The sequence below is a fragment of the Cololabis saira genome, chromosome 9 (assembly GCF_033807715.1).
Source record: "Cololabis saira isolate AMF1-May2022 chromosome 9, fColSai1.1, whole genome shotgun sequence".
NCBI lineage: Eukaryota > Metazoa > Chordata > Actinopteri > Beloniformes > Belonidae > Cololabis > Cololabis saira.
In genome coordinates, this window is record NC_084595.1 from 25,762,235 (window position 1) to 25,785,544 (window position 23,310).

The 23,310-nt window shown below is 40.6% G+C and overlaps 1 protein-coding gene across 3 annotated transcripts in view; it reads left to right on the forward strand.

Moving 5' to 3' along the window:
- The window catches only part of kiaa0825 (KIAA0825 ortholog), a 135,083-nt gene that overhangs the window by 66,715 nt on the left and 45,058 nt on the right, over positions 1 to 23,310 (forward strand). The gene's annotated exons all lie outside the window — the stretch shown is intronic.

Below are 23,310 nucleotides of genomic sequence, written 5' to 3' on the forward strand. Positions count from 1 at the left end.
AAAAGAAGAGCAAAAGGTACAGCGAATACTGGGTTGGGTAATTGTAGTCTGGGTTGGGTGTGTTTTGTATAAAGCCCCTGCAGATAAAACAGCTCACTGAATAACATTTTTTCAAACTTAGTTACCCCCTAAAAAGAGTGGTTTTCAGTTTATGGTGACATCAGACACCCAAATGCATGACCTTAACCATAGAAGCAGTGATGAGAAGCAGTTTTTTCTTTTTTTTTTTTAATATACATTTGTTATTACATGCTGCATTCCCAAACCCGTGCTTCATAACTGTCGTGTTGACATAAGGTCCACTTGCTGTAATCTTTGTTTGAGTTCAAGTAAATGGACCGCAATTGCCATTTATTTAAAGGCTCTTGTTTCCATAATTGTTATGAGAAAATGACTATAATTGAGAGCAATAGTCTGTAATATGCATATGTTTCATCATAGAGTCCTTCTTAGAAGTGATACAAAAGTAGTGGACCACTGGCAAATTCTGGCTGTCTCAGATCTTGTTGCCACCTGATTGAAGTTTTTCACCCAAGACCACCTATCCCATACCATCCTCCCCCCACCTCCTGCTCTGCAACAGGCATAAATATTTATGCAGGTATGTGACACATATTAGATTGCAATACTTCAGGCTGTTCCCTGTTCTCCATTCACAGCTGTCACGCTGCCAGCTATCAGGGAGCTATGGGGCTACTGCGCCTTGTCTCCACGCCTACACCCAATCCATTCTAAATCACTGCCATTGTAACACACACACACACACACACACACACACACACACACACACACACACACACACACACACACACACACACACACACACACACACAGACACACCTTTCTAACAAAGGGCAAGCTCTGCATCTGCCAAGGACACAGGCCTAATAAGGGTGAAGTGCGCAGCTCTGGGCTGCGCTGTGATGAGGATTGTTGCTTCCATGGCTCTAACTCTTCTTCGCACATATACAGATTCTTCCTCTCCTCACATGCTGCTTTGTTGCAGGTTGAAACAGATATGTCAGCGCTAGACTGTGCCAAATTAGAGTTGGGGCAGTCATCATTAGAAACCAAATGAGCTGGATATTAAGTGAGATGGGAAATGGAGATATAGAAACTGAACTTCCAGTTTGGGACTGAGTGACATGGAGAGTCAGAGAGGAGTCAGTTCTGAATGGAAATAAAATAAGAAAAAAGATCAAATAAACACATCTTAACAAGTAGGAGTGTGAGAAGTAAAGGTTACATAATTCACCCTAATCTCACAGTATCAAAGTGTCTTAGATTCTGTCATTTGCCTCATTAGCCACTCTTTGTTGGGGAAGAGGAACAGATTTCATGGAGGATTTGGAGAACGGCTTTGGTTCTGACCAAGTTGCTTACACGGAGCAGGAAGTTAGTTTCATGGCTGGTAACATGGAAGCTATCAAAGTTTTTCCTCAGCTCCATCGGTGCCTCAAAAATATCTCTCAAGCTATAGAGGGCCATTCACGGTATAAACACACGGATGTCTGATCCACTGATTCATTTGTTCAAGCAGATAAGGACGAGGCTCTCTGCGTAACCACAGACTGAAGTGCCCTCAGCTGTTTTCGCAGAGGCTTCACAACAATTACTCTTTCACCACCTCCCGTTACTGGATAGACCATAGCATATATCTTGCATGTTTGACAATAATAATGGTGCTGCCTCACACTGTACCAAAACACCTATCATTCTGACCTAGCAAGATCCGCATTTTTTTTTAAATGTCTTTATCATGTTTTATCAAGTTTTAGTCTCCTTGAATGACTTCCCTTTTCTTCCACACAGCTATTGTGGACTTTGTGAGTTAGCAGTATGGCCTACTGGCCGCCAATATATTGTTATAGTGGCAGGACAGTTATTGTGCCCAGGGTTTATATCACATTCTAATGGAGCAAGGCTATGAGTTAAGGGCGGTAGGCTTTTAAACCAGGGCTGTTAAATCACTGTTCAGATGACTTCATTAGCAGAACAGGACACATGCTGAGACACTTGTGTCTGCACACACAAACACACACCCACGCACACAGATGCGTCAGTGCCTCGACAGTGTAGAATGGAGCCAGACAGGAGGGAGAGTGGATTTATACAGGTGTGTGTGTCCTTCTTTGTCACCTGTCACTTCAGTTCCTTCAGCATGATGGCTCATCCATCATCTGCAGATTGAGCTTTTCAGCAGAAACCAGACTGATTAATTCTGGAGGACCCCCAGGGTTGACTGGTTGACTGGCTGACCTGACTTCCAGGCGGGCTTGCTGTTTGAATGTGTAGATGGATGGTTTCTACGTTAACTAACTTCTTAGCTTGCTTATTTGAAGACTACATGGTGGACTGACTTTCTAATTGGTACAAATGACATAGCATTTTGTGGAGAGATTTTGCTGGATTAATAAGAGGCTAAATTATATTTTGACTGAATAACTTGAAAGCTCACTCCCCTGTTCATTGGTGTCCTGCGTTGATAAATGACAGGTCTCAAAAATGGATTACAGGCTGGATGAAGGACTGATTGACTGGGAAAACGACAAGGATGACTGCTTGCTAATGGCTGAAAGTCAGACTGGTTCTATTTATATTAGCAGTATGGAATCTGTACTCATAGAGAAAATCTCTGTTGGATGTAGATTTTTACTCACGCATTTCCTATAAATACTTTTTTAAATAACATTAGAATTGATTTTGTGATTCCTTGCCTTCTATTTATTTCCTTAACTTTTTTTTACCATTGCCCTTTTTTATGATCAAATAATTTCATTCATCCCAGTCGATGGATGTGTAAGTACAGTTGACAATGAGGAAAAAATACCAGATCATACAGTATTCAGTAATCAGCATCCAAGGACAGACGTCATCAGGACTACAGTATGTTTCTAAATTAGTACCTTTTGCAAAATGCTCAAATAAACAACTTACATTTCCAAAGTAAATGTATACTTGACATTTCACCAAGGGTTTGACATTATTTAAAGCTGCTTTGTCATTGGTCTGTTTTTCATATTGCCTTTGGTGAACACTTGTCACTCTGTCTTATTATTTGGATTGTCTTACAAGGGTGTTATGTGCCAACTTTTTTTTTCATACTACTTTTTTTTGGTCCAAAGAAAATAAGTATGGTATATTGCCACAGACAAAAGTCACATTTCAACTGTCATCTGCCAAGGTGACTTTTTGAATCATTTGGCTGTCCCTGGATGTCAGAGAAGGTCCTCTGACCTGGTGGATAAGGGGTCGCCAGCAATGAGGGATGAAGCTTCATGTGTCACAGTGCTCTCTTCCACTCTATCATGAGGACTTACTATTATCCAAGGACATTCACACTTAGATCTTCTGGTTCTACTCCTCCAGTTGGCACTTCGGGAAACTGGTATCGGACAATGCAGAGACGTCTTCCTTTAGCCAGAAAAAAGCATACAGTTGTGGCTTGTGTTATTTGAACAGCTGATTTTCTGGTCTGCACACTTTTATAACGCCGCAACAATAACAGTAACAGAGTGCTAGCAGCAGTGACTCGCCGATTTGATGGTTTGATATTGTGACTACAATGTAACTACTGAACACTAAAGCATTTCCCCTGCATTTCCTCAACGTTTCAGTTACCCCTCAGGTCCATAACAATAGCAGTTTGTGGAAAAATGCCAGTCTGTGGCATTCTCTTGCTTGAGCGGCTCCTTAAATTGCGGCGATAGACGCTTGTGCTTTCAGGAAGTGGGCAATTGCCATCTGTTCCTGGGCGCTGCCATATGGTGGGCTTTTTTCTCAGGGAATAAAATAAAAACAAATATGTCAGAATGTTCGTCTTTCTCCACGGACGCTGATCAACCTGGGGAAAAGCTGGATCTGAGTGTGTCTGGATTAATAGTCTGACTTTACGCTTCGGGGAATGTGGGAGTATGTACTCGTGGTTGACAGGGCTTTGTGTAGATGTGTGAGTACATGTACATCTTCGTGAGGTCAGACCTGCGAGCAAACACACACACATACATACATACATATATATATATATATGTGTGTGTGTGTGTAGAAGTATTTCCTGAATCATTTATCTGGCTTAAAGGGCTGTGTACAGTTTGAAGCAGTTGGTGGCAGAGTCTTAAAGGCATTAAACAACGCAGGAGAAAAGAGCTTCAAGGTTAGCGAGACTGACATTTCATGGTTGCCGCTGCCAGAGAAACAAGAAAAGATGCTCTCAAGCCATCATCAGGCTCTCTATCTTGCAAGGCCTGAAATTCAAAAGACTTGTCACTTTTGAAAATCAGGAGAGTGTAATGTGCCATTGAAGAAGGGCTTCTTTCTTCTCACGTTGATCCCCTTGTGTGTCCCTTGCACTGACTGACAGCTAGGGATGGGAGTTTGTGTTGCTGTAGAGAGAATACATCTTTTGTCTGCTAGGTTATACATGCCGTGTTTTGTCTTCGGTACCCCTGGACAGCAATGACACATTGAGGTTTTCATTAGCCGTAAGCAGGTGGCGGAGGTGCGGGACAAACTTGTGTGCATAAGTCTGTTTCTATCACCGCCTGAGTGCGTGCACATCAGCAGTGAACCAACTTGTACACTGGTTTGTGGATGGGATACATGTGTCTGCCACCATGTGTGTGTGAATGCTCACCATTACATTTTAGTGTGTGTTATACTTGGAGGTTTGCTCCAAAGGCGAATAAATCACTGATGCCTGGGATAAGGCCGTGGCCCCTCCTCAAACTGCACAGACAAGCTGAGAGGCTCATTAATCAAACGACCAGTCACAGATGTGATGGCTTCCACACAAACCGCCAGCAGACTGTGAAAGTCACATCCAACAGAGTCAACTGTCAGCCAGGCAGGCAGGCTACACTTTTCTCTCCACCCTGCTCTCTTTCCCGTCTGTTGTATTTATCTCTCACTCTCTCTTTACCTTCTCTCACCTCCAGCATGATGCCTCAGTGTGGTACATCTGAAATATTTGTCTTGTTTCTCTAAAAACGATCTCAAGGGTCGAGGAAAATCCATCTTCTCAGAGCGGTCATGGTCAAACCAGTCTCGGGACACATCAGTCATTACTCCACGTGCTCTGTTCTATGTGGTTATAGAGCAGTTAAAGAACATCTATTTCTCCGACCTGAGCTGTATAGATCACATTATGACCTAAACAAATTGTACTTCATTCTGTCTGTGAAAGTTAAAACTTGGGCCTCAGAATCCTGATTTGGGGTGGGATGGTTGTGTGCTGGTTAACACTGTTGAATCGCAGCTACACTGCAAAAACTAATTCTTAAGAAGGTAAAATGCCTTGTTTCAAGAAAATTTGAAAACCTTTTTAGACTTTTTTGATAGTTGTAGGAATTCTAGCCAAGAAATATTTTCTTAATTGGCAGAGATATTTTTTGCTCAGACATTTTGACTAGATTTAGGAATATAAGTCTATTTTCTAGTAGGATTGTTTTTTGCAGTGTAAATAGCTCATTCTGTCCTCTTAATCCTGCATAAGATTAAAGGATGTATAGAATATAAATACAATGATTCTCATTTATTTAAGACAGGAAATATCTCTGTGTTAAGTTTAAATGTTGAAAATAATAACTAGAACAGTACATGATGTCATGCGTATGTGGTATACTGTACACTGCATGCATACAGAGAAAAAAAAGTTTTTCCTTTTTACTCTTTATTATAGTATTTAGAGGAATATCAAATACTGCATTTCTCCTTTATTCAAATGCAGTCATGTGACTTTTCCCATTTGTTTATAGTCATTGCTGTTTATATATATAATTGCATAGTTTCAGCTGCTTACATTGTTTAATAAATAATTAGTACATGGCATAATGTCAGTTTTCACAGTCAAATTGTTCTGATGCCACATGGCAATTTTAGGAACAGATGTATGTGATTATCCCTTATATAGATTCATTGGACCTGACTTTTATAATTCCAGCATTTCTTTATGATTATGTGATGTTACAAAAAATTGTAACATCACATAATGTCCTAATATAAATAGCAACCTCTGTGAATGCTCCAAACTGAAACCTTGGGTGGATAAATAGTGGGAGAGATTCTAACACCAGAGCTAAATGGAAATGCTACATAATCTACAGCAAAGCCCTCCAAGGATAGATAGAAAGGCTGGATGGAACAGGGATAAGACAATGCCACCCGTTCCTGATTAAAAATGGCAAGTCCCAGGGCTCCTCAAATACCCTGGAGTATTTGATGCTGCAAATAATGACAGTATTCCACAAAACAATAGGAAGCTATGCTTTTGTCTTCACTGTGGGTAATTGTGTTGAAGAGTAAGATTTTCCTCCTTTTATTTTGTCACAATTTTGATGGTGACACCAGTAAAGGTTGGAGCACTGGAGTGTTGAAACAGATAGGAAATGAAATAAATGTAAAATAAACTTTTCTTTCAAATTCTGGATTATCCTTTAGGAATTTGCTTTTGTGAGCTCTGTCAGCAAAATAATGTCCTACTTTGCCCCTGGAACCAACTTTGTCAACTGGTATAGACGGGAATGGACCGGGACTTGACATTGTTGCCATGTTTCCTGCCCATTATCAACAGCCAGTTTGTGGCCGTCTATTCCAGTTCATTACTGTATGTTTTTTCTGTCTTTTTCACACCTCAGCCTGCTATCTTTATACAGACCCACCGGAGGCAACAATGAGTTAATCTTGAAGCCTGTAGTGTGTTTGCTTCTGCGATGATCAAACCAGATGATTACACAGTGAAACTAATTAGTAATATGGAATATAATTTCTGAATTTTCAATGCTCTTTTTTTATTGATAAATGCAGCCTGGGGCTTAAATACAGAATTCAGTTGGAGAATATTTTATAGCCAAATATCAGAATATATTTGCACACATTGAGCCCTTGTGCTTTCTATTTGTGGCCCTTCAATGGACTAGTGGTCTTATAGTCTGTCCAGTGTGTACGTTTACCTAAAGCGGAGAGAGGCTCCAATATACCACCGTGACCCTAAATGGGAATGGGTGGGTTACAAGAGATGGGCACGTATTCTCAACAGGTATAATAATACTTGAAAAGTGCATCAGGCATTTAATCTGGGTATTTGTGTCTTTGTCTCCCTGTGTTAGATAGTAAAGGTTCTTCTTGATGGTGCATTACAGGGTTACATCCCATCGCCAGGCTCATTAGCCCGTTGGTGGAGCTCAACCAGCCACAGCCAATCATTGCTCTCGACTTGGCTCTGCCATTTGCATGTAGTCCAGGAAGAGATAATTAGAGGGATCTCTGCCTGTCACTGTTAATCTGGGACTTAGCGAAGGGCTGTGATGCCGACATGCTGATGGACACACATACACATACACGTACACACACAAAAGGTGGGGTGTCATACATGTGTACACGCATTGGAACCTGATACATGCGCACACACACAGATTCTGAAGGAAAAAAAGTACCTTCACCCACACATTAAATCAATATGCACAGGGTAACACATGGAAACACCATCTCTGTCATCTTTAAAGCACTGTTTTTGACTTCTGACCAGATGTCTTTTTGTCACCGTTCTTCTTACTTCTAATCCTGCCACACATAAGAGTTAAATATATCAGTCTCTTCTCCACTGGTATTTGGATGATCACGTGTTGATTCAGTGGCTGTTTACACCAGTTGTACAACGCTGTTGACAGAGGTATTAGATCCCTGTTCAGATAGACTGTGTGCTTGTTGCTTCCCAAACAAGCAGAATGCTCAGTAAGCCTTTTGAACAAGCCCAGCTGTCAGCCCTATATACACTACTTTCTCTTTCACACCCACAAACACACACACACACACCACACATACATCAATACAAACACATCCCAACAAACATGTACACGTGTTCATATGCTGGCATGTCCCCAGCCACACACATGCTGAAAACACACACATCGCTGACTGGCAGGCCTCCTGTTTCCCCATAATTCCGACTGATTTACTCAATCAATCTCACTTGGATAGCTGCTAAAGCGTTGACTAATATTAAGAGTAGAACACGCGACAATTAAAACATCCTTCAGGTAATTACAAAGCTGGTTTAGCAGCAAACAAGTGAAGCATTTTATATGTTCAGCATGTTGCCTGTGTGTTTTATATGTACCTGTTTGAAATTTAATCGAAGCAAATGAGGTACATCTGCAAATGTTCCCACTGTTCATGCACATGTCACATATTATGTAAAACATCACATCATTAGTTGAATGTGTCTATGCAAATATTGACTCCTAATCTAATTGCATTTCATAGGCAGTTTTTTTATTGTGTGTAAGACGAGCCTTTGTTAGCTTTTCTTGTATATGATGAAAGGAAAGTTGCATAGATGTTCATGTCATTGCAAAGCATATTTTGTACACATTAGCAGTTAGTCTTTTTTTTGTTGAACACTCAGGGACCGTTTAATGGTGCATGTTGAGAGAGAGGGTGAGTACCACTGCTGACCTCATCTGTCCTACTCCGTGACCCTGTGTCACCACTGATGGCACATAATAGTTGACACTTGACTTTAGGGGCTCTTTAAGTGACAAGAGTGCCCAAGGCCCTGGATTCAAATTCTAATGCAGTCATCTTTGTACTTTGCGTCTCTAACCTTAGTCCTGCAGCCCTCACTAGGCTTGTTTCTACTATGTTTTTTTTTTCTCCACCATTCTGTCTTTCTCTCCTTGCCGTTTCCTCTTTTCTGCATACACACAAGTAATCACACTCACAACATGACAATTCACTTGCTTTTGGGGAGCTGAAATAGTCTCTTCCAGCCCTGTATTATTATAGGTGCACATCACCTATGTTATAGGTGCACTTGTCTTGACACTTTTGTCTAAATGCAAAAGAAGCAAACACTCCTGCTGGAAACAGACTTTGCTAATCGGAGTCCTCTTACCTATACAAGCAGCTCTCTTGCCATTAATATCGATATGTTCAAACAACACTTAAGGCTCCCAGTACGAATGGGTATCCTTTTAGAGCTAAATCAAACAAATTTAGGTTGTCCCTATTTATTCCTATTCCTCAGTTCTATAGTGAGCACAAGGGGACCCCCCCACCCCCTCCCCCAGGCATGTGTGCTGCGTGATGTGTTATATGGAGCACAGTTTACTCAAGTGTTTTAATCAAAGGGAAAATCTGAATAAATCCCAACCCTAGTTATACAGTAGGTCACTCTACACTGTAAATATGGTTGACTATCTCTTTGGCAAATGACCGCTTACACCTTCCCGCTCTGCTTCCACACCTTGGAACTCTTTATTTTCTGTTTGTCTCAACTCTTTCCCCTTTTACCTGCTCTTGCTTCCCCTCTCTGCTATCATCTCAGAGAGACTATCATGGGTCATGTTTTTCTGAGTCTTTGATCACTGAGTAGTCTTTCAGCGTGTTGACTACAAGGCCTCTCACCTCCGCGGTGGTTGTTGCAAAAAAAAAGAGGGCGCACTTATCTCCCTTCTATGATGTTGATGGTTGAAAGCATTTGCTGATCTTGAAAGAGTGTGTGTGCCTTTGTGTGCATGTGTGTGTCCACTCAGACATGATGAAAGACTGTTACAGCACCGGGTTGTGATCAGTTGCAGCTATGTTGTAGCTATGCTGCAAGGTGGTTGATAAGCAGTGGATTCTAACGTCCTTTATCTGATTGATTATGATCATGTGACACCATCATCATCTGGTTAAATAAAAGTGTCATCAGCTTAAAATTATAGCTTAAAAGCTTAAGGGGTCAGAATTCTGTTTTTCCTCTTATTACATAGAAATCTTCCTTTCTGCATCATCCAACTGCAGAACTCTCCTTTTCGCCCTGATCTAAGGGATGACCCTCTTAAAACAACTTGTGAACTGTTTTTTATAGAAGGCAAAAAGCTGGAAAGAAGGGAAAGAAAACCATAAAACATAAAGGCAAATTGCTGGAATTTTTCATGCAAAGTGAATTGGCTTGGTATGATCATTTCTTTCTTTTCATTTATTTAACACAAAACACACAAAACAACCCTTCTTTTTTCCCTCAGTACCTCTGGTGTTCTGACTGTTCTTAACAGTATGTTTGATTGAATTTGCCATTGAGGACATTAAATGATCTTGACAGATTGTTTGGACACTGGACCTAGGGTTTTCTGGATGCATATTTTTTAAATGTTCCACAAACCCCTATGACATCATGGAAAGAGGCTTATCCTTTATAGCAGACACAACACTGACTGGTAATGTTTGACATAATATACCGAAACATGCCAATCTATAAGAATGCCAATGACAATCATAGGAGAGTGCATCTAGATTACTGTCAAGGGTCCCTGTCCTGTCTCATCCTATCACGACTCCTATCATTCTGTCTGTTTGTAATCTTTCTTCTCTTCATCTTGAGTTTATCTTCGTAATGATGAAGAACTGGCCAGGAGTGTACAGGGGAGTTTGTGTCTGTGCTTGTGTCTGCGCTTGCGCATTTAAGTTAAGACATGGTGGTTTTGTGTGAATGAGAGAGAACTTGTCACGTGTATGCATGTTTGTCCAGCAGCTCTGCTCTCAGTGAGTCTGAGTGTGGCTGGAGCTCCCAATCACTCAGCCCACCTCCTGACAGAGTGTTCCTCCTTTAACTCCGTTAAAAAGAGCCTTGTTTATCACTAGGTGGTTGACCTGCCCTGTGCCAGACGCTGTTCTCAAGGTCTTGGCATCCTTGCCTTTTTGACTATTATACACTTTCCTGCATATGCGTCACATGAAAAGTTAAATGTTCTCATAGAACTTTCTCTGAATGCGAGACCTCCCTCGTTCTCTCCATATTCTAACAGCCCTTCATCCAAGCAAGTCTAAGTTAGGCAAAAAAAAACATTAAAAAAAAGTCTCAAGTCCCTCCTCTCTTTTACCGTCACTTTCTCTCAAGGTGCATCTTTTCTGTTTTTCTTCCTTAGTGTGCTATTGCACACACGCAATCACATTCACACGTAAGAGAAAACCTTCTCCTAACCTTCTGTTCACTCTTGGAAAGTTTATATTCTCCTTTTGTGTCTATCTACTGTATATGATATGTAGTTTGACTGCCTACACGGATAGAAGAGGGGTCAAAATGTTGGTGTGACCTTTCAATAGCAAAAGGCATTTCCAAGAGGTTCTTTGCATGCCTCTCAATGTCCATAGATATCTGATTGTAAGGTCATGGGAAAAAAAAGTTCACCATCTTCTAGTTGTAAAGTTTTACATATTAGAACATACCAGTCATAATAACCAAACATTTTATCATTCTTACTAGGTATTACAAATTGGTAAGTCCAACCTTGTATGAAGAACAACAAAATATTACGCAATTTCACGATTCATTCAAAACAGACGCTAAATATAAAAGCAGTGCGTGAAAACCTAAGGTATGGCTCATCATCCAGTAGCTTGTAGAATAACCCTTACCAGCAATCATTTAAGTATTTAAGTATGAATTTATCAATCTATTACACTGTTGTGGAGCACTTTTGACCCAATCTTCTTCACAGTGTTGCTTCACTTTACTTTTGGTCGGTAGGTATTCATTTATGGTCTTTCAAGGTCCCGCCAAGGTGTTTTTGTTTTGTTTTGTTTTTTTTTCTTTTAAGGTTGATGTCCAAACTTTATTTCCTGGTGTGATTGAGATAATTGTCCTGTTACATGGCACAGTTTTAGCCCCGTTTTACTTCTGGATGAATGGCCTCACATTTGATTCTAGAAATGTTTGGTTTCTAAGGGAGTAATTGCTTAACTCGGTGACTAAATGGCAGGCTGACAAGGTAAAATAATGATAATGATACAAATAATCCTTCTTTGATATAAACAAACAGTGTCTTTAGCATTTGATGTGTTGCCCCTCACTTCTGTTTGACATGGTGGTGTCCAAGCAGTAAGAGACCAATGCTTTGTGCGATTGAAACAGTATATAGTTGATATCTCTGACATGTTAACATCTTAGACCTGACAACAGCAATCATAGTCAGCCCTTCATGTCATCGGTCTCTTTCTTTCTTTTTTTGTAACCTGACAGTTGTATTTTTAGACTGTATGTCTTGCTTATGTTTAGTGTTTTACTTTAGTCTTCATATCCATATATGATATGGTATGGTGTATGATACGGTGTATCAGATGATATGGCGGTCATCTTCTAATCTGAATATTCAATCCCCAGACCTCTGAGATAGACTGATGACCTGTTCATCCCAAAGAGAGCTGGGATAGACTCCAGCTGGTCCCCTTTGATACTAAATATGAATAAGTGGGTATCGTTGCCACGTGCTAAAGTGTCGAACACTAAAGCTCCACGTTGCTCCCTCCCTATATACTCATCAGTATGTGAAAGCAGACGCGTCTGCACATGGTTGCATGTGTGCGTGTGTGCGGGTATGTGAATTTGTGTCAGAGATCATTTACAAAGAGATCAGCCTTGAAGGTGTCAATGTATCGCTGCAGTAGAGGGAGAGCAAAGGGGGTGGAGGCAAGTGGGTTAACCACAGATGCAGCAAACTTCCAGCGAGCTTGCCTCACTTGGCTCTGCAGTGCACAGTTTGCTACTTTATTTATTTGTGTTGTGGGGTGGAGGGGGGCAAATATATGTTCAGTGGTGTGAGATATTAGTGACAGGGAAGATCAAAGAGCGACACCACAAATGAAGCTGTCAAAGTGGCCCGACAGCGGGTCCTGAGGCGAACATCCCTTGTGCACACATTTTATTATGATCGCAGTGAAAGCTCACGCGAAGAAGGAAAGAGAAAAGGGGAATAAAGAAAACCATCATCTCCTCAACCACAGAGGAGGAAAAAAGGGCAAAATGAGTGCTGCGGTATCATCACTGTCCATGATAGAATGAATTTTGAATGTGTGAGGGGGATTAGGGTACAATGGTTGAAGCCACTAGGACCCTCACCTAGTTTCCTCACCCTCAGCCTGGCAACTCATTAGCATTTCCAGCATCAGGATATGATCTTTAAAACATTAAAACAATTTCTGCTTATGTAACTAGCATGCAGATATACTGTCTTTCATACGCACATTTGCAGTATAATAATATGAAGCAAGCTTCCATGTAAACTGTGCTGTTCATTGTATAGCTAATACACTTAAGAGCCGTGTTAATGCTACAGTTTTTTGTTTGTTTTGTATTTTGCTTTGAATTTACTATCTTTGTGATGGGTATCATCAGGGAGAGTGTCAGATTGGTCCAAATTCAGATTGATTTTGTACTTCCTCAGTGGCTAAAATAAAAAAAATCTTACTGGATGTACAGAAGCACTACAATTTAAAACGCAGGGATATTTTTTCATATCATTTCATAGTCTGTTTGTGTAGTAGATACGGTTCATGTTAGCTAATTGGGATCCACACACTGAGATATAGGGAGAGTAGAAAAAGGAGGAGGGAGAGGGTAGATAATTAGACAGAATTAAGCCATCTCTTTTATTCTAGCTCCTGAAAGAAAGTGAGAGAGAGAAAGAAAAAGAAAGAAAGAGAGAGATGGTGGGTGAGAGGCTGGGGGCTCTGGGGGTGAGACCTGTGTATTCACCCCTCTCTTCTCTCCTTCACTCCCTCTCTGCCTGTCTGACACAGGGTGTGAATGTGTGGGAAAAGAGGGGCCTGGTGCCTTAGCTCAGCAGAATGGATCAGCTTGTGTTTCTGGGGCTCTAGGAGTGTCCTATTGTCATGATGTCACAACGACTCAAGAAGGCTGACCTCTGACCCCGATGGATTCATGGTAGCCCAATGCAGCATCCCCTCAATGCCAAAAGAGCCATATTGCCACTGGGCACCCACTAGGGGGTACCCAAGCCTTTTGGTGTGCAATTTGAGGTGCACGCAGCTTTGGAATTAATGGCATATTTGCCAGTGATTCTGTCCATCTACTAAACCCTGATTAGGGGTCCTTTCCCCCAATCTGACCCACTCCTTTTGCATGCGCTGCCATTTCAGCCAGCCTGGGCTGTTTTCCTTCTCCAGCTCTCCCCTCATCTTTCCCTTTTGCATGTGATGTATCTCAGTACCCATGAATATAGTTAGTGCCGCCAGATGTCGCAAATACATCATCTGAGGGATACGGCAGTGATGGAAAAAAGTCAAGGCACGTACGAGTGGGGGATGTGAGCTTACTTGAGCTCTCTGGGCGCTTGTGTGTGTGTGTGTGTGTGTGTGTGTGTGTGTGTGTGTGTGTGTGTGTGTGTGTGTGTGTGTGTGTGTGTGTGTGTGTGTGTGTGTGTGTGTGTGTGTGTGTGTGTGTGTGTGTGTGTGTGTGTGTGTGTCACCGTATGCCAGAATTCAACTGTGTATTAGAGTGTGTCTGTGTTTTCCAGGGTGTGTGCGCGTGTCTGTGTGCAAGTGGGTGTGTGTGTCCCTTTTGTGTGCATACACATGTGTGGAGGTCACAGCAGGTCAGCATATTGTCCCTCAGATGTTTGATATTTTATGTATAAGAGGGTGGCTAGCACGAGAAGATAAGCACGTTCCTGACAGAGGCATCTCTCTGCCACAATCTGCCACCTCAGCAATGTGAAACCCAGAGTCAGATCAACAATGGAAAGGAGCAGCCTTACATCCAGAGAGGGTTGATGGGAGGAACAGAAAGAGAGAGTGGCAGCCAAACCTAGAAAAACCTAGTAGGCCCACTGCTGCCAGGGGACAACACAGAGGTGCAGGCTGATCGCAATTAAACAACTATGATATCTTTATGCACGTTGTACAAAAACTAGCAGTGTCTGTCAAAACCTGCACCCTCTACACCTGAAATTTACATTAGCCAAACATTAACAAAATCACATCCACAGTAAATGGATGTGATTCTCTTGCTTTTGTAGGTATGGGTTTGTGCATTTTGAGGCCTTTTAGGGCCAAGGGAAGGGCAGTGGCCCCCTCAATTCAAACCGTGTTGAGGAGGAGAATCCCCAGAGTGGAATTATCCCAAATAGCACTCCTCTCTTTCTCCTTCAGGGGGAAAAGTTTACTGCCAGCTTGCTTTTGTAGTCAGCCTCAAAAGATTTGCAGCAGTCAGCATTAAAAGCACAGATCTAAAGAGACACCTCCAACTGAAATACATACAGACGAATGAGAGGAGGAGGAGAATAAGAGGAGGACAAACTGATACAAACATTAAAGACAGACGTTAAACGCTCCTCTTTACTTTGGCTTTGTACCCTAACCACAACAAAAATAACAACAAACATCACCAAACATCTCCTGGAGATTTTGTTTTCCCGCTAACACTTTGATTCACTCCTCTTTCTCTCTTTTTTATCCTTTTTGCTCTTGTATTTATGCTTAGTTTTTCAAAGGCTGCTTTCTGTAACCCTGTCTCATGTCGGCTGGTTATCAGTGAGATGATGTGGCAGATGACATCATGCCTTGACTGTTTTGTGTCGTGGGAGTTCATGGCATGGTGGCGCAGAGCGGTGCAGCGCTCCTCACTGTGTTCCCGCCATCTTTGCCTTTGGTTCTCTCCCTCTCCTCTGTTGGTGTCTCTCTGGGCTGGCAGCATTGGCTTGTCCAGTGTGCCTTGTGTTGCCTGGGAAAAGGATTAATTATTCAACACACAGCCTCAATTAAATTTGAATTTGGCAGTTCAAGTAACCTTTTAGCAAGGCACATTTATTATTAAGGCAGATGCTTTGGCCATGTTTAGATTTAGAGCTTATCGGACTCTTTCAACTTCTTATCACAGGGCCATTTTACAGTGACTGTGAGGGGCTGGCCTTGCCTTGTCTGGTTTGCAAAAGGACATTCACCAAATAGCATCTGGTAAACATTTCCTCTCTAAAAATATGCATTGCTGATAATTTCTCCGTATTCATTAAGCAGTGAAAAGCGTTGCATGTCACTAATGCAGAGAAGTGTAGGGAAAAGCTTGTTGCCAGTTCCGACCATTCTACCATATGAGGTAGCTTTTGAAAACAGGATGGTCTAGGATGTCACTCTGACCACCATTTTTCAGTATAATGGACATTTGGAAATTTCAGAGCCTCTATTACGGGCAAATGCCGTCCATTTTTTGTCTGTAGCGTTCCTCTTTTCGCCCAGTTCCTCCAGTGAATAGCGTGGAGAAGCCGGGACAAAATGAGGACTAATAGTGTTGGAAACACCCAGACAGAAAAAAAAGATAATCAATTTTCAGACAGAGTAGTCTTACCGTATATGTATTTAACAAATGATCAGTGAATACTCCATGACAACAGATGTTTTATGCCGCTTGCTACATGAAAACACAAATGCTTATCCTGATGCCTGCACATATCAGCAACACAAAATGTAACATAAGAAGAAATGAGAAGAAACAGCCCTGACGGACCCTTTCAAAGATCCCCCTCCCCCAGTTCCTGTCTCCCCATTTCTCTCTTCCTCCATCAGGAGAGGTGGTGCCTTTGTCAAGCAAGAGCACAGAGACCTCACAATGCGAGGGAAGATGTCACAACAAACAAAAACAGCATAGTAACCCCCCGAAATCTAATCAGGAGCCATTGATTCATGCTCTGAATGGAGAAGGAGTACTTTGAGAGTGGCTCATCCAATAAGGCCATAGACAGCATGACAGGGGCCTTCACGATTCTGCTGTGGACTACCGTCATTCTGTTCACACCTTTAGACTCAGCTCTATCAACTTAAAGATGATACAATCATCACTACACTCCAACATTTTATGGGCTTTCTTTTTTTTCAAGGTCCACTAATTCATCTGTCATATGTGTTTACTTTAATCCATGATATATATATATATATATATATATATATATATATATATATATATATATATATATATATATATATATATATATATATATATATATATATATATATATATATATATTCAATCTCCTGTGCTGAGTATTCTGTGATCACTAATAGCTTCTCTTTGTGTGACTAGCGAGACATGAGGTTTTGGTGCTTTATTTCCCTGATTGTGCTTATGAAGGATCCTTAGAGCAATTAAGCATTATGTAAACCATGTTTACCTTATGTTCCTTATGGAAATTCAAGGAAAATAAGCTGACATTTCCTTTCTTCACCCTAAAAGCTGAAGCGATACATTTCACTAATGGCAAAAGTGAATAAACACAGTTTATCCTTGCTTTTTCTTTATTTGCGCATTAACATTGTAGCCGGGCTACATCTTGTTTTCTTTGTCACGGAGCTGGAGAAGAAAAAAAAAACAAAATCACATTAACAGTGTAACTCTATTAACACATATAGTAGGAAACCGTGACATTTCAAATGAAATATCTAATCTATATAATGTGCATGCCCTTCTGAGATTTTTATTCTGTATTTTTCTAATGCTCAATCTAATACAACAACTTTGCTCTTATTATTTGTAATGACACGTTGGCATTATATTGTAGAACTATTGATTTTGGAACCCAAAGCAGTTATTGTGGAGGTAAATGTTATTATTTTAATATTGGACTCATGCTAATTTAATAGAGTGTAACATACACGCTAAGATGTGAGCCGCAGGGGTCTCTCTGCCCATCTTGCTCCCACGCTTGTCGTCCGCCAGCGAGCTTCATACGCTACACGATCATTTTCAGGTAAAGTCAAAGACCACTCATGGCCGCTTCTAAAGTTTTTTATAGGAGAAATGATTGCCTACATGACTGGAAGCAAGTTGTTTTGAAATTTCAGACTGAGACAGATTGATGCACAGTATGTTGGAGGCCTATACCTCCATTTCTTGCCTCATCCCTCACTTCCTGCTATTACTCTCCTTCTCTTTTTATCATCACTCACAAATGTGTTGATTCTCCACTGAAATTTGAAACATCAAGGTAAAGATTTGTACCATCAGTGAGGGCATACAAGGCAGGAAAGTATAGTAATCATCTATACTAGCTCTAGGCTCTCTGGTCAAAGGGTCACATCGTTTTAAAAGTTAATGACATGAATAGTCTCAGAAATAGATAATTCACCATAGAAGAAGATTTCCAACTCTGTAAATGTGTATGTATGTATGTATATATATATATATATATAGAGAGAGAGAGAGATATGGACAAACATAATTGCAACATAGAGATTACTCATCAATTAACATGTATGATGATCTCCTAAACAAACATCATAATATTTGCTCGCTGTAGAGATCATGCCTTTCGTCCTTGTTGCCTCCTGAAGATGGACGTTGGCAGAGTTGGTTGTCTTCTGTGTTTGTGAGCAGGAGAACATCGGTCTTTGCTGAGAAAAACTAAATCTTATCCTACTTCCTCAGTTCAGTTTTATTTTTGTTATTTTTATTATTTTTTAATATTAAATGCCCATCAGTGTGACTGACAAGAGATCTGTATCATCGGACTGACAGCAGAGTAGACACGTCTGTGACTCAGCTTGTTCAGACCCGTTTCTAACATGCGTCACAGGCGAGTGGATCACAAGCAGACGTTGCTAATGACAGCTATGAATGCATTCAAGATGCATTTAAAACACATCCCTCATGCTACATTCAAAGATGGCTTTTGGAAACGTCCAGCCACATTCTTGCAATGTGATTAAAAATGTGTCCTGGGTCACATTTATGGACAGGTTACTTCCCAGTAACATGTACTGTGTATTTTGTTAAAAGTAGCAACCCACAGGCTTACGGGCCATATCATTCATATAAGGGAACAAAGCAGCAACCAGGATCTGTTCTGTTAGCCCTGGGTGACAATTTGTAACATGCTTTGGCTCAAAGGTTTAGCCCCCAGCCACACATGTATTTAGTCTGCAAAACTGGTGTTTTAACAGAACAGAACATATAGTTTGTCAGATTGAAAGATGGACATGCAATAACAATGCCTAAACTGCCCATGGATATTTTATAGTCGGTGAAGTTTCTTTTTATTATGAGCATATGTTTTCAGACTTTTCTTTGGAGACTGAATTAGAATGAAAATATAAAGCTTCAGTATTTTGGTCTTTAGTCTGCAGAGGTATGCTGACACTAAGGCCTGTAACATCACAAACTGATTACGTTATGCTCTTTTTACTTTTCTTATCCTTCGCAGTTTATGGTATTTATTCAAATTCAGCAAGTAATGCAACTCAGGCAAACCTGGAAAATAGTAATGGTTGCATAATTATGTAGTTCTGGTGAAAAAAATGTATCTTTAATTTCACGTAAACATCGATAGACCTGCTGACATCCTGTTTGTCGCTCAGTTGACTGCTGACTGTGTGATATACTGCTTACATTTTTAATTGCATGAACAACAGGCCACTGAGATTTGATCACAAGTGGTCACTCAAGACTTATATAGGGGGACATTCAATTCCAGGTATGAAATTACCTGTAAATTAGAGCTGTCCAGTTGCTATGGGATCATTGTAATCACGTATTGTGGCAGCACTTTCTGTTTTGTTAATGTATGGATAACAAGCATAATGTTTGTTTCTGCATCATACTCAAGTACAACTCTGGTTATATGAATAGCTTTGTTACTTGAGGATATATTTGTAATTTGTAGTTTCGTGGGAATTTAGATTTAATTAAATTTTCTCATCTGCATTGTTTCTTCATGTGATAGTTATGATGTGTTTAATTTTTATCCTTCTCACTCAGAACAATTGACCAAATTATATTAATAATGATGTTAACTGATATTAACCAATAAGTAGCCCATGAATACATGAGTTGATCTTATGTTTTCCCCCACTTTTCCTTATAGACTAGAAGAACCTTGGCCTCTTAGCTGTTACCATGGCAACTGACCAATTTGCCTTCTGTAAGTGAGGGTGAAGGATTTTAGTAAATGTGAGAAAGGGGTAAGATGAACTGATAGGCAGGCAGGTGTAGTCGTAAGAATGAAGTGAAGTCATTCTTCTCCACTCTCGACTCTTCATCAGCATCTCTGTTTCTGTCTTTCTCTCTCTGTCGCTCTTTCAGCCGTCCAATCAGCTGCATTTACACACGGACACTTGCTAAGTAGGGTTAAAAAGGGCATCTATTCACTCAGCACAGACACCCTTCACTGCTTTCTCTGTGCATATGTCTGTGTGTGCAGATCCTTTCATGTGAATGTTTGTGTGAATGTCTGCCCTTGCATGTTATTGAGTGGGTGTGTAAAAACCTATTGGTTGTAGGTGTGTGTGCATTTATATATATATATATATATATAGATATATATTTGTGTGTGCGCGTGTACTTACCCATGCTTGGACAAAGAGGAGGAGCCTTTTTATAGCACTGTTTCAAAGGCGTTGCTTGTGGAAAGGAGGATTTTGGGGTGGCCTCCCCCCCAAATGAACAGATATGAAGCTGTCACTGAAAGAATAGCTGCATTCATTGAATGACACTTATTTTCTCCCACTTTGCACAAGTGCAGTGAACAAAACAGGCAGGAGAAAGCTTAGGAAGACATTTTCTTCGCTTCGATTGCAATGACAGACATGCAGCAATTACTTAAAGTCTAAGCAGACACCAAGAAAACAGCCATTCCTGAGTAGCTTTGTTGCTGCATTCTTTTAAGCTGCTATGCTTTTTTTTTTTTTCCATGTAACGTGTGTCCGTGTGTACATGTCTGTGTTTGCAAGTGTGAGCACTTGTATTACTAATGTTGTAAGAACATGGTGATATTTAAGACATCCCCACAGTTTAAATGAATGCCTTGTGATGGGACCATGGATACACAGGTTATCACAATAATCTGCTGTCTTTGTGAGTGAGTTCATCGTTTTATATTTGTTTTTGGTCAAATTACATAGAGAGAGTGTAGTAAGAAATAGCTGATCGGCAAGTCAGAGGAAAATGGATGTAACGTGGTGCTTTTAAACTTAAGTGGTTGGTCTCGTCATGATCACATGATACTTTAGAAAAACACATTCTATTTGCACACAGCAAAACAGTGTTCACGTTTGAATAAATAAGGCAAATGGTGAAGCATGTGTTATGGTTGCTTATAATGACATTCAGCTTAAATAGATTAATTGTGTTATAATGGCTCACAAAGAGCCGATTCTCAAGGTCAATGTCAAAATCCTATTTCACAATTTTTAAGAAAGTGATGCTCCGCACAAAAATGTAATTAATTATTCCTGTTTCCATGGTTCACCTCTTCATTAGACTTCATGGGATGAGTGTAATCTTGCACATGAATGGCATATGTCCGCATTGACTCTTTCCCACACTGATAGGATACATAATTAGAATGGATATTCATGCTGACGAATTTTTGTGATTATGTTCATGTAAGGTGCTTTGGAGGTCAAGCCAACACAGCAAACATTTCAATTTCCATTTGATTAGGAAGGCAAAATCCCCACATGTTTACTTTTTCTGTTAAAAATGCTACTTCATCATATAGAACATGTGAGAACAGTTTGGTTAAAGAGTGCCTTATTAGCCGATTTATACTGCTCTAGCTCATTGATGAAGACCAAACAAGTTGTACGTTCGGAGACAATAAGTTTATGCTTCTTTTATGTTTGCATAGGTGTGAATGTTTCCTGTAGGCCTGCAAGAAGTCAAGTATAGGCTATGTATGTTCAGTCAGTATATCTATTTATGTGCTGACACATTGCCCACTCTTGGTTATCTAATAGCTTGGCAGCAAAGTGTCTCCCCACCTATGCCATGTGGTATAAGTGATCTAATCTGACTGTGACTAAATTAAAAGTCCTTTGGAGCGGAAGTGGATGACAGTGTCTCTCTGTAGCTCACATTGCATCCCTTCTGCCTACCCCCGCCTCTCTTTCTTACCTAGCCTCTTGCCCTTGTGGCCCACAGCCCATGTTCCCTCTAAGACCAGGTGTCCCTCCACACCAGAGAAGAGTGCATCTTAATCAGTTCCACAGACATCCAGGAACACACACACACACACACACACACACACACACACACACACACACACACACACACACACACACACACACACACACACACACACACACACACACACACACAGAGTTACTCACACTCGTCATTAATACGCAACTGTGCGTTCAATCATGCGACGTCAAATTGAGCACACACACGTACACACTCATGCACTTCAAGGGACCTCCCATTGTCCCCCCGCCGTATGTCCAGGAGTGACACTTGGATGACACCAGCAGCAGGATTATAAGAGCATATTTATTTGCCTTAGTCCCAGCAGGAATGAACACACAAGCACGAAAGCACTTTAGTTGAGGGAAACTAGAGGAAGAAACTAAATTGGAAATTAGACCTATATGGTAGCTAGATGCAGACAATTGCAATTCTAAAAATTCACCTACTGTACCTATTATTCTCACAAAATGAAGCTGTATTTACTGACCAGCCATGTTTGAAATTCTTCAGTAGGAGGTGAATTTGAACTGTATAAAAATACCTCTTTCAAAAATGTACAACCTCAAGTTTTGCAATTTCAAGGTCAGAATTGGTGTTGTGCAGTATTAAATCAGCAATAAATCAGCAATGGGAAATGCCTCAACAAAATATAAATCCTTAAATCTATATCGCCTCAAAATCCAGAAAAAGTAAATATTTTTAGCTGATGAAGATGAGATGATTTTGCAATTTAAATGAGAGGACTATTAAAGAGAAGGAAAACCTGTAATTTAAGTCACTGTTGCTATCTTCCTCTTTCTCTTAGCACATTATCTCGTTTTGATGCTTTAGGGTGTGCATTGAACTTTAGGTGCCTTAAGCTTTCTTAATGAACTCTCTGTTACCCCTGCTTACACTTACACTTACACGCCTGCCTACCATCATAATGCAAACTCTGGTCAAATAATCATTCAATGCATCACTTAATGTGGAGGAAACGAGGGAAAAAAGCTGAACTGTTTCTCTCTGTTGAAAGGTAAGCACCACATGATTTTTTTCTCTATTAAATAATCATAATGGTTATCTCATTAAATAGAAAGACAATATATCAATAGGCGTCTCCACCAGATAGTGAGTTATTTTAGCAACTAAAGGGGACCTATTATGGCATCTAATACCTATTTTAAACAGGCCTTGAATGTCTTAAAAACAAGCTTTTGATTGTTTTTGCTAAATAAATTAGAAATTCAGCCTCTAAGCCATCTCTTTATCATCCCAGTCTCTAACTGCATTCTCTATGCTGGATTCTGAGTGGGCCGGGGAGGCTATGATAATGAGGCACTGTGCTGATTGGCTGCCTGACGCGATGACGCGAATGACGCGATACACCGCTATGAAAAAATGGCTGAAGCTCCGGCCGCAGAGTTACACTGTGTCCGTGTCGTCACCGTGTCATAACTGCATGCGATGCGAGCGAGCGTCAGCGACAAAATCAATTCCATTGCTCTATTTTCTATTGGACTGTCCTAACTGGCAGTGCGATGCGGCGTGCCGTTTTGAGCTGAACATTTGTCGGTTGCCCTGCTTCTATTTTCTTCCTG